This window comes from Rhipicephalus microplus, chromosome 1, assembly GCF_043290135.1.
Source record: "Rhipicephalus microplus isolate Deutch F79 chromosome 1, USDA_Rmic, whole genome shotgun sequence".
NCBI classification, from domain to species: domain Eukaryota; kingdom Metazoa; phylum Arthropoda; class Arachnida; order Ixodida; family Ixodidae; genus Rhipicephalus; species Rhipicephalus microplus.
The window spans coordinates 168,589,092-168,601,687 of NC_134700.1; the positions used below are offsets into that span (position 1 = coordinate 168,589,092).

The window sequence follows — 12,596 nt, forward strand, 5'->3', positions numbered from 1 at the left end:
GCACAGGAGAAATATCCCACCGGCACTATCTTGGAGGTCAAGATCGAGTGCTTATATACACAGAAAGAGTAGGGTAGAGGAATGAACGAGATGGCTGCGCCACAGCATCTCGGCTGATTCTCTGGCAGATGACAGTAGCGGCACCACTGTAGTCACTTTGTACTGAATATATGAAGAACGCCTTTATAAGAAGCGCACGCGTCGTAGCCTGCGAAAGCGTGCAATTGCTGGTTTTTGCTGCGTTTAATGCGGTACTGGGCCTTTTTCAGTGTATGTACACCTGCTATACGCGCCATGGGGCACGAGTGAATATATAGACGTGCTAAAGTTCCCTCTGTTAGGAGCCTGTGAATGAAAAAAAAAAATCACAGCATATCCGCGGAGTCAATGACGATGACTGGGGCGAAACGTCTGTCCGTCCGTCATCAGTATGTCTATCCGTCCGTCCGTCCGTCCGGACGGACAGATGCACGGTAGCACGAACGGACGCATGAATGGACAAACGACCAGACGAACGCACAGATGCACTCACGAATGGACGCACGGACAGACGAAAGTACGAACGGACGTATGAGAGAACGAACGGATGGACGATTGGGAGAACGGACGGATTCGCGGACAAGATCGACACACAGGTGGACGCTTCGCCCCGCCCATGATCATTCACTCATGGGACATGTTGTGAAAATTACTAAAGCCATCTAACTATATTATTCACAAGGACAAATACACACTAAAGTGATTGCTTGGGCCTGTTGGTACGGCACAGCGAAAAAACAAACAAACAAGCAGCACAAAAAAACTAGAGACGAGACGAAGAAGTACATATACAGAGCGCTGACTTACAACAAAAACTTTATTCTTCAAACCACGCATTTATGCCGATGCAGTGGAACGAAAAAAGAAGAAACAAAAGTGATAATCAAAGAACAAACGATAAAATCATTCTCATAGCTCGTGCAACCAAACAGATAAAAAGAAAACTTCCTTTTCTGATAGGGCAACCGAAGGCCTACTCACGCATGCATCCCCCAGCCTAGCAATATCCAAGGCCTGCAGTACTTCACGGGTAAGCTGGTCCCGGTGGAGCTTGCATGGTAACCGCCCATGACCGAAAATAAGGGGTACACCCACAATCTCGGCAATGAATGCCTATATGTGGCCAGACACCATCGAGGAAATAAAATGCTGTAAGCGTGTTCCTTGAGACGCTCATTCAGACGTCGCCCAGTTGGTCCTACGTATAGTTTACCACAGGATGCCATGAACGCATCGAACGAACTTATTCGGATGCATAGTTCGGCAGGTGGTGGTCTCCCTAGCTCCTGGGTTGATGGCCCTACACATGCTAGCCAGTTTCTCTGGGGCAGAAAAAGAACCTCGATGTCACATATGCCGGCTATCCTCTTTAGTTGGTGGGCCACGCCGTGGATGTATACGGAATGACATCGTACTGCTTATTTTGCGGTCTACTTCCGCGAGTCTGAGCAGGCAACCCTGGACTCACTTTTTTGTTTTTTAAGCAAACATTCAGTGCAAGCGGTAGTCAATTGATACGGGTATCCTGCATTGGTGAGGCATTCTACCTGAATATTAAAACTGGCCTGGATCTTGTGGTAGCATGACTTCCCTAAAGCGTGGGCGAAGCAGGCATTTGCTATAGCTCTTTGCTACCGTTTGAGTCGGCCCACTATAAAGTCGTAAAAAGGGCTATAGCGCTATAGGCATATATATGTCATCCCGCTTCTTGAAACTTGGACTCACTGGACGGCAGTCTTTTTTTTCTTTTTTCTGACTTCTTCATTCAAGTGCGCAGCTTCTGAAAAGCAGGATTCCGTGCACTTTCACAGAGCACTACCAAAACATGGACAATCACGAGCATGATCACGAGGTATAGCTTGCCTGCTTGGATTGACGTTTGAGAGACTCGATTTCGGCAAGACCGGGAAATCTTGATGTCCTACAAGAAAGGACGGCGTAACCAGAAATAAGTGAACAAAATGAAAGGGAGCTCAGAGAAAGAAAGAACATCGGAAGGGGTCATCGGCGCAAGCCAAGTGCGCGGGAGAATTTTCGACCTGCTGGCATTCCAGGGCAGCGACTTCCGGAAGGCATTGTATGTAGCCGTCGTTGGTGCACTCTATGGAAGCAAACAGTGATGGTGCTCTATGTCGGCTGGTGTGCGTTAACGTACGCAGAGCAACGAACCACCGAACCACTCGGATGCGAATAGACGACGCGGCCTCCCGCATGAAACTCGTGAACGTAGAAAATTTGCAAGTTTTGTTCTCAGTCGAATCTCTAATTACCCGGATCTCCCACAGACACTTTGTGGTTTGCCAAGCCCGTAAACAAAGTGAACACTTGTTCAGTGCTGCAACAAAAACCTTAGCTGCAGAACTTTCAGTCAGGACGCTAGAAACAGAGAGGCCGCAGGCGAAGATGTTCATTTGACGCTGGAGCACATTGTGCAATGTTTCCACTGAAAGAGCCGCACGACATTCGATGTACTTTGCAAAATAAAATCATGTAACCCATTTTGTGACAACCTTTGCTTTTTTTTTCTCTTCAATTTATGGCACGTACCCAATCTGGGGGATCGGCCAATATCGCGAAGATGAAAATTTAAAATCTTGTTTGAAGAATGTTAGGTGCCTTGAAAATAAAGAAATGACGATAGCGCGTAATATATTAAATTAAGACATTAGGTATTATGCTATTGAGCTTGTATCTTAGACTGCCGTATTTTTGAACCTGATGGAAGCAATTTTGAAGAATTAAGTTTGACCTTACCTCGTTTTAATAACACATATTTCAAATACAAGATGACAATGGCACTCTTCTAATAGTTATAATTAAACTACACATGCATCAAAGGAATCCCTGCGGCGGTATCCCAGAAGCTTGAAACCTTTTTTTCAGTTACGGGTTTTTACAGCGAAACCTGTTATGAAATCACAACTCGGGTCACACTCAGCGCCGTAGTTGTCCGGCGCTGCCACCGGTGTCTGTAACCACTATCGCGAAATAAGAAAAAAACACTTGATACCAAAGGCACAGTGACGCTCGAACCTGGGTCCGCTGCGTGCCAGCCCAGTATTATACCACTGAGCCACGCCGGAGTTCGCAAACTTGCCTTAAGTATAGGCTTGATGTCTGGAAAAGAATCGCGTTAATATGAGTACTAAAGCGTTTTAGAACAGCAAAAGAACAACCACACGACACACTATGCGAATAGCGGGACGAGTGCGTCATCCAATGCTCCAACCCATTACAAAAGCTTGTTTTTAAAAAACTCTTAACTGTGGCGCATACCCACTTCAGGCATGATTCTTCATCGTCGTCAGGCACAGCGAGAACAATTGTCACAAAATTCCTTGCTAGTGTTCAGCGGATACAACGCTTCCCCGAAGAATGACGAAAAATAGGATAGGGAATGCCGGCATACTACCCAGACAATATTATTATTAATGCCGTAATGGGTACTCAGCAAGTGTGCTTGCGAACAGTTACCCAATGAGTGTTTAGAAAAGGCTCAGAAAAGCCGCCCTCCTAAGCTTTCGCGGTGACGGTACTGTGCCTTCCGTGCAGGTTGGTTGGTTGGAACCAAAAGGAATGGCTCAACCCACTGCGGGGGATAGGCCATGAATTGCGCGGCAGTAGGATTTCGGGGGAAAAAAGAGAAAGGGGATGCCCAAATATTTTTTTAGATGAACGAAAAGATTAGTTGTGCTAACAGGCTATTATGAGCTGTTTAAAAATAAAACAAATAGAAAGAGAAAATTTAAAAATAAATAAAAATGCAGTAAAGAATATATAAAATTGACTAATGACAAAAATAAGTAATGAGTATGTACTTGTGATATTTGCACGGTAGCCGTTTTGATTGTTTGATATAGTTATATATCGCTCCATATATGTCCCTGTTGGAATGACCTAGTGCCGAAGCTTCTAGGGAGAGCACCGTTTCAGACAGCTGGTGTTAGAAATTTTCGGCTTAAATTTCGATATCTGCGGCATTCCGTGAAAAAAGTGCTGTATAGTTTCTGTTTGTGTACAATGGTGACAGTGGGAGAAGAAACGAAACCAGGTCTGTATAAATAAAAGCTCAAAAGTGTAATCCTGCATCGTAATTTAGTGAATGTCCCTTCGAATTGACTTCTTGCGCACCATGAGCTGTACCACTGAAACTTAAGGTGCTGAAAATCTGCGCCGTTTAGAACAGAAGAGTTGGTGTATTCCTGCAGTATACAGAAATTTCAAAATAGTGCGATTGTATATAGGCAGCAGGGTCTTAGAATATTCAGAACGGGGCCCTGAATTGATTCTGCCGCCAGTGTGCCCGCCGCTTCATTTAGTAATAGTCCAGTGTGACCTGGAACCCAAATCAATCGGACAACACGAACGAGATTGGGTATATACGTGTGAAATTCTAATAAACAAGGTGGTGTCTTTGGTGCTGTCCGAGCAGTGCAAACGGACAAAGAATCTTTCCGTATAACAACAGTAGAGATGTATGTTGGGAGCTTGCGTACGCTCCGAATCCCTGTCATTAATTCTGCCTGGAATGTTGGCGTAAAATCGGGCAGTCGCCGTGAATAAGACCTATCAAATGCTGTTCAGTAGATGCCCACTCCTGCTTTCTAGGCATTAACAGAAGCATCTGTGGCTATAGCTGAACTGTCATTTTTAAAGCGTTTTTATTATTATTATTATTATTATTATTATTATTATTATTATTATTATTATTATTATTATTATTATTATTATTATTACACCTGTGAAATAGCGAGTACCTTCCATAGTGGGCTGCTGCCTTTGCCATTGGGGCAAAGGCAGCAGCCCAAATAGACATACGCGTAGAAGTGTGGCAGCTTGGACTAGTTTGTATGGCATGACGATAGTTATAGCGCGAGAACAAAACGACGACACAGAGACAAGAAGGACACGAAAGGCACGAGCGCTTCAGTTCGCTCTCACGAGAGAATTTCGTCCATGTACCCGTTAATAGTAAACATTTTATAGTCAGTCACAACTTTAGAATAAACGCAAGCTTCATCCACAGTCACCACTGTCCCACCCCCGTAAAACTTAAGTATAGATGTCCTATGCAATCGCATTCGTCCATTTCCGTGACGTCGAGCACTTTCCTCTACTTTCCCATACACTCTTAATCAGGTCCTGGTTATGTGCTGGCTATATCAAGCAAATTAGACGAAAAATGTCCGCTTTCCTGGCTATATCCGGCACTTTAAGGGGAACTTGATTTAGAGTGTACAGGCAGGTAAGTTCGTGTCGCTGGTTTTTTATTGAGACCTTGAACGTCCTGGCAAATTTCGGCAAAGACTCTGGCGTCGCTGGTCTGAGGAACGCAATAATTTAGCAAGGGGTGAAAAAGTGTAATCTGTTAATGTACATAGCATTTACATTATAGCAGTGATTAAAGGTTACAGCGGAGACCATGCACCCAGAACAACTCTCCTGCACAGTTGAATCACAGGCGCCCGTCTTCTGTGGGGGCGGAGCTTGTAGTTATTGTTAAAGGCGCCCTGGAGTTCATTTTTCGACATGGTCATAAGACTCTGCCAATCGTCAAGGTTCCTGAAAAGAGACGAACCAAACATTATAGTGCAGCAGGCGGCCTGGAAGTTGCAATTAATTATCAAAGTCTGAAATCATACCCTCTTCTTTCTACGAATGATTTGATACGCCCAAATAACAACGCCATATACCCAAACGACGCTGCGACGCTCACAAATCAGCATTTTCAATGATTAAAATAAGAATGCTACAAAATTTTAGGAAACACTGGAGTGAGGCCCGACAGTCTGATTGCTGTCGTCGCCTTATAGTAAACGATGATGTTTGAGCGGGCACGCACGTGCCAGCAAAGCCGAACGACAAGAGGATCTCATAATATAATATTCCTTGGCGTTCTATGCCCCAGAACCCCGATATAATGATGAGGGACACCGTGCTCTCCGGAAATTCAGGCTATTGGCGTTCTTTACCGCGCGCCTAAATGTAAGTCCACTGGCCTCAAATATTTCGCCGGGCTTTCATTCCACGGTCTTTGGGCGAGCGGTCGGCCGCCATAACCATAAGATGAGAGATAAAGGGTAGGGGGGGGGTGTTTAATAGATTGTGCATATTAACACGCTGGGCGTAGCTTTAGCAAGTGCTTTTTGTCTCGTCTGAGCATAAATCTAGACGTTTAGATAAGACAACCACTGCTGTTTCCCGGGCCACGGTGGTCGCATTTCGATGGGTCAAAATGCAACGAATATATTCGCGTGCATAGATTTAGCCGCCCGCGCACGAACCCCAGGGGGTCAAAATTAATCTGAAGTTTCTCACTAAGGTGTGCCTCGTAATGATATTGTGGTTTTCGCGCGTAAACTCCCAGCAATTACTATTTCGACCACTGCAGCAGTATCTCTGACCTAGCAGAGAGTGAGAGCAGATTTCGGCCGCCACGAGAAACATTCCGGCTTCCCGTTGTGGTGAGGCTACGCGCATATTCTCGTACCTGAAGGTTACCTTCGAACTATAAAAAAGAAAAAAAAAACTGTACCTCATGTAGTACGCATGTATACTGCTTGCGAAGCAGTGCATTGTACATTGGAGCACATTGCAAGCATTGTCAGTCAGATTGAGAATAATAATATTCTAAATATCTGTTCATGTATAGTATGCCGATATAAATTTCATTTTATTAATGACAAAATATCAAGCAAGTTTCGTACTATGCGAGTGCCGCAAGCCCAAAAGAAGTGCGGAACTTGGCGTCACTATTTGTTTCTTTTTCATTTTAATTTTTTTCTTTGTTTATTTCTTTGTTTCCGCTAGTTTCTATTTTTTTACTAATTCCAATTTCTTTTTTATCTTTCTCTATGCACCTGTTTATATATTTTATGTTTCCACTTTCTCTCTCTCTCATTCCCTCTTCCTGCCATTCTTCTTTCTTTCTCTCTCTATCTCTCTTCCTTCCTTGGTGTGCTTCTTTAATTTGATTCTCTCTCTGTCTGTCTTTCTTTCTCTTTCTGTCTTTTCACTCTTTCGTCTTTTCTAATACTCTTTCTTTCTTTGTAGGCTACACTTTATTCTCTCCCCTCATTGTTTCCATCCACCTCACCCTCGCTTTCTTTTCTCTTCCACCTTGCCATACTTCACTGTACAAGGCTATTCTATGCTGTGTTAGCGTGCCTGGATAGCCGAGTGGTTAGGAAGCTTGCATTCGGGCCGGCCCGCTTCACCAAGACACTCCTTTTCACTGAGAGTCCTGCCCTCCATCCCTGTTCCTTTATCTTTTTTTCTCTCCCCGTGTACTTGCCTCGTCAGCTAATCCATCCCGCGACAGAGACATCGGCGCACATGTTTTGGTAGTGAAGATGAAGAAGAGTGCTTAGAAGAAAAAAATGACAAAGAGAGCGTGGACCGTTCTCTTTAAGTGGGCATGAGCCATGGTTGAGGCATCATCATCATCAGCAATTCAAGTTTATAATAGTTTCTGTATGCACTACCCTGCACAACGAAACGCTTCGAGAGCACCGCTCTTAGATGAAAGCGCCTACACTTCTTGATATATACTGCACTTTGCGTCACGCGAGACTACTAGCGCCGCTAGTTTTATGGCACTGAAATAACGCCTTCAGTGAGCATAGCTTTGCCGCGATTACAAGAAGGAGGTCGGGGATACCCAGAACTTTGAAGGCTGAAATGTGGACGTACGGGGCATTCGAGGCAGCACACCTTGGAAATTTTGTTGATTTTCTTTCCTTTACCTCTACTTCGTCCGCTAGACGAATACGTACTATGTAGGACGATTATCACTGAATTAATTTATGCCACGTATCGTCACTTGGTTTCCATTGCTTTCTCTCGTTTCGTGTCTTTATTGGCCCAACAGGTCAATTAGGCCCTGGACAATGTGTCACTTTACAGATGGGATTGGGCTTCACGGAAACGCTTGAAAATGACACGATAAGACGTTGTTAATGCGCGTACGCTGCCCGGACGATACGGAAGACCAGCAGGGGCGACGCTGAAAGTGCGACAGCGGCATGCGCGAGAAGCAGCGGAGGGGTTCTTCAAGGTGCGTGTTTTTTTTTAGTATGGCAGCAGGAAGACGCGACAACGGCCAGGGTGTGTGAGGGTCCTTGGACGTCCGAGCGACGCGCATAAACAAAGCGGACAAGGTCGGAGGAGCCTCCTCGAGAAACGGGCCAGCGGTACACCACGCGTCGTGCCCTTGTGCTTCCTTACGGTGAAGGTGGTGGCAACCGCGGGCGGCCAAGACTGTCGCGGCCACGCCGGCCGCTACGTCAAGGAGGGTGTGAAGTGCGAACAATCGGGCGCTGACATGTCATCTCGACGACCTCGAGCGCGTGCTGTCGAACCACGTGCGTCGAACTGTTGCGCCATATATATGCTCTTTGCACCAGCCAGAGGGCGCCACGATCGACACTTCTGTTTATCGCGCCAATGTGCCGACACCGCCCTCTGTTAGAGACGTGACAAAAACGGGACGCCATTACGAACGACCGATGAGGCATGATTCGGTGCTTGGTCTGACTGCTGCTAGGTTTGGTTGATTGATTGATTGGTTGATTGATACGTGGGATGTAACGTCCTAAAACCAACATATGATTACGAGAGACGCCGTAGTGGGGGGAACTGGAAATTTCGACCAACTGAAGTTCCTTAACGTGTACCCTGAGCACACGGGCGTACAGCATTTCCGCCTCCATCGAAAATGCAGCCGCCGCAGTCGGGATTTGATCACGCATCCTGCGGGTCAGCAGCCGAGCACCTTAGCCACTAGACCACCGCGGCGAGGCGACTGTTGCTGGGCTTTCTCCGCCGATCTCGAGCTCAATAGTGTCCGAATTCAGAGCCACAATCTTAAAATATGTGAAGTCATGATAAAACTTTCTTCGGGCTAGTTAAAGTATAATCAGCTGGTTGTTAGGAAAAAAAAATGAGTGGGGAAAGAGGGTAAACATTGAGGGCCAACACGATTGCATAAGCTCCATTCAGCAAGCTGAATTAGCGCGTCAGGCTCTGTCAGGTTGTGCGTGTTCTGTCTGCCCACAGTGCCCACCCTACTACCTTTCTCCTCGTTCTTTAATAATGAGCAGTTGATAGATACGCTTCTTGCTGTTTTTCAAGTTGATGTGAGAAGTCATGTGCAGAGCATGCGTGCTTCGACATTTCACACCTAGGGTAATAACTCTTTCGTTGACTGTTATGAACAATCGGAGGTTTCATAGTGGACGTTTAGAGCGTCCTTCCGGTTTTTTTTTTTCCTTTTACCTCTTGCTAGTTTTTTTGCCATAGCACTATTCCGGAAAGTTTCAGTGTAAGCGGTCTATATATAATTGCGCAGCATTATGATCTTCATTAGTTGGCGACGAGCAGTGACAAGAATTCAGAAAAATCACAAGGGGGGGGGGGGACACAAATCAGACCAAAGCTGCAATTTTCTTTTTTAATATGGGTTGTATTGCTTAACTTTGATGAATGAAGGAATGAGGTGTACATCTTAGGGCTTGAATTTTTCGTCAGACACCATATTAATGAGATCTAACGGACAATCATGCCAAGCAAAGTATAGGGAATGTACATATATACCACGAAAAGTGGACGGAGGGATAGCCGCCACAGTAGCACAGTTGGTAGACCATCGGACGCGTAATTCGAAGCTTGCAGATGCGGTCCCTGCCCAGTCAAGTTATCTTTTCATCCACTTCTCATTCTTCAGATTTACATTACAATTACTTCTAATAACATTTTCTATACTTTTTTGGCAGGATTGTCTGTTAGATCTCATTGTTATTCATTTACATGATGATTAAATTATGCTCTTAAACCAAATTTAACAAAACAATCATGGTGTCTGAGCTAGAGTAATTTTGTTGATCTAATCAGTTTTATTTGAAACCAGTGAAACAGCTTTGGCAATTTCCATAGTCTCACACGGCCGAGGGGTAGTGAACACGGGTACACGCAAAAAAATATACATTCTTCAAAATAAACTGAATGTGCTGCACCTAACTGTTATGTGATTCATGTATGATTATCATCATCAGCTAGACTACGCCCACTGCAGGGCAACGGCTTCTCCTATAATCCGCCAATGAGCCCAATCTTGTACTTTCTGCGTCCATGTTACACCTGCGAAGTTCTTAATTTCATCTGTCCACCTAACTTACTGTCTCCCCATCGTGGATTCACTTTCTTTGAGGAGTCCATAGAAGGCTAAGGGGGGTGCATAAATACAAAAGGAAATTAATAAAACTTCAATTTGTCACAACAAGTGTTTCAACAATAACAAATGCTATGCACCAAAGGGTCCAAACTAACGTATTGCTAAAAACTGCTGTACAGCCGAACGGAAGGTCATAATCTCCCGCCTGTATTTCAATACTGTTCTGGTTTGCAGCCCCCAATGGGACTACTGCACTTTTCCCTGGAATACGTGCGTGAAATTTTTTCCGAGGTCATCGCATTTGAAACTCTAGCAACGATGTCAGCCCCACTCTTCTTGCATCAAAGTTTTTCTTCCATGCTTGGTTTCCAACATACGGCCATACTGTTTTGATCCACCCTCTGAAACCTTGACTTGAAAAACCTCGACTTCGACAAGTTCCCAAACGTGTAAATGTTCCGAGTTCCACTTGTGTACCTCGTTATATCATGAAGAGTTTGCCCATCCTCTGTGGCACTGCTGACGAGAACACACATATCACAAGAAATTAGAGATATTTCTCGCTATTGATTGCTGGAAGTGAGCCCTTCGCTGCCGCCTCGACTTGCACCCGGACTATTTCCACCCTACAACTTTCCTATGCCGCTTGCGGTTAACGGTCGCTTTCACGAGAGCTTGTTCACTATTCATTCGGAACGGCCGACAATGCTGCCGTACACGTCTGGCAATTGTGTCATTGCCCTCTTTTGATTTACGAATACGGAGGAGTGACACGTCTCTCTCTCTCTCTATCTTTCGGTGCGCGCGCGCGCGCGTGTGTGTGTGTGTGTGTGTGTGTGTGTATGTGTGTGTGTATGTGTGTGTGTGTGTGTGCCTGTGTGTATGTGTGTGTGTGTGTGTGTGTGTGCGTGTGTGTGTGTGTGTGCGCGCGCGCGTGTGTGTGTGTGTGTGTGAGTGTGTGTGTGTGTGTGTGTGTGTGTGTGTGTGTGTCATATTCGTCACATAGCAGCTTGTGTAGCTTGTCAGGTGATTAGCCAGGCGTGCATCTGTAGTTTTTTATTAAAACACTCCTCTCTGTCATCTCAATGCAGGCTGCTAGGCGCATTCACGCGCACGCGCGAATTCATCATGTCTTTCATCTCATTTTCCGCTTTTCCCGTTCCCGCCTTTTGTCGTAGGCAAGTTATGAAAACGCAATCTTGTAGTTACAACCGCTCATTTAATGCTTTGTTTTGTTTTCTTTTCTCTTGTACACCAACAGGACTGAATATTCATTTTTCATTACTGCTGCTTAAAGAATTTTAACCATAACGATCATACCAACACTAGACATATTGACGCTCTATAAACAGCAATGTTCGCGCGTGATTTTAGATGATTGTTTCGTAAACTTCGGCGCAGGTTGCAACGAACATGCTCCAAGTATTCGGGTGGTGGTGGTGTTGGTGGTGGTTGTGGTGATAGTGGTGATTATGTTGATGATGCTAGCACAGGCAGTGTTATCCTGGCAGAGCTGGCCCGAAGTTCGCTCCACCTGTGCGACCTTTTCCATTTTGCTCGGCTGCCCCACCGCGGTGGTCTAGTGGCTAAGGTACTCGGCTGCTGACCCGCAGGTCGCGGGATCGGATCCCAGCTGCGGCGGCTGCATTTCCGATGGAGGCGGAAATGTTGTAGGCCCGTGTGCTCAGATTTGGGTGCACGTTAAAGAACCCCAGGTCGTCGAAACTTCCGGAGCCCTCCACTACGACGTCTCTCATAATCATATGATGGTTTTGGGACGTTACACCCCACATATCAATAAATCAATCAATCATTTTGCTCTTCTCACCATACATACATCATTTAACACTCTCAATTTCAGAAAACGTAAAAAAATATATTACACACTTCCTATTGCACCAATCTTACACCTTCTAGGAACTCGATGCTACACCACCACCACATCCTTAAAACGAGGTACCATGGCCATTTGTGACAACCCTCGATAGCACGCTTTCAAAAACTTTTATACACCAAATAAGTTTATTTGTTTATGGGAAACACTAATAGAGTGACTTGCTGAACCGTTAGACGAAGCAGAAAGAGAGACAAAGTATAACTTCTCCCTCGCGTTTACAAGTAACGAGTTTTGCGTCAACATTTCGGTAACAAGCACGGCCCATCTTATCTAATTTGCCGCACGCGCAAATATACGCGCTGAACTCTCGGTACACTTCTCGCACACTTCCGCGGCTCGAACGTGACGCTGTTTTCCCATTGTTTAAAGCGACCTTTCTCCATACGCAAACACGTATACGGCCTCGGGAAAAGAAACGACGCAGTTGCCGACTACGTCAGCGTCACTGGGAAAGACCTCAACAGAAACAAGCGTGCGCCTAATTTCTTC

General features: G+C 45.3%; 1 long non-coding RNA gene across 1 annotated transcript in view; it reads right to left on the bottom strand.

Moving 5' to 3' along the window:
• Positions 1–5,378: 5,378 nt before the first annotated feature.
• Positions 5,379–12,596, bottom strand: part of LOC142802729 (uncharacterized) — a 174,441-nt gene continuing 167,223 nt past the window's right edge. The window contains exon 3 of the long non-coding RNA XR_012893970.1: positions 5,379–5,601. This is a non-coding gene — a long non-coding RNA (uncharacterized LOC142802729). The remainder of the gene's footprint in view (positions 5,602–12,596) is intronic.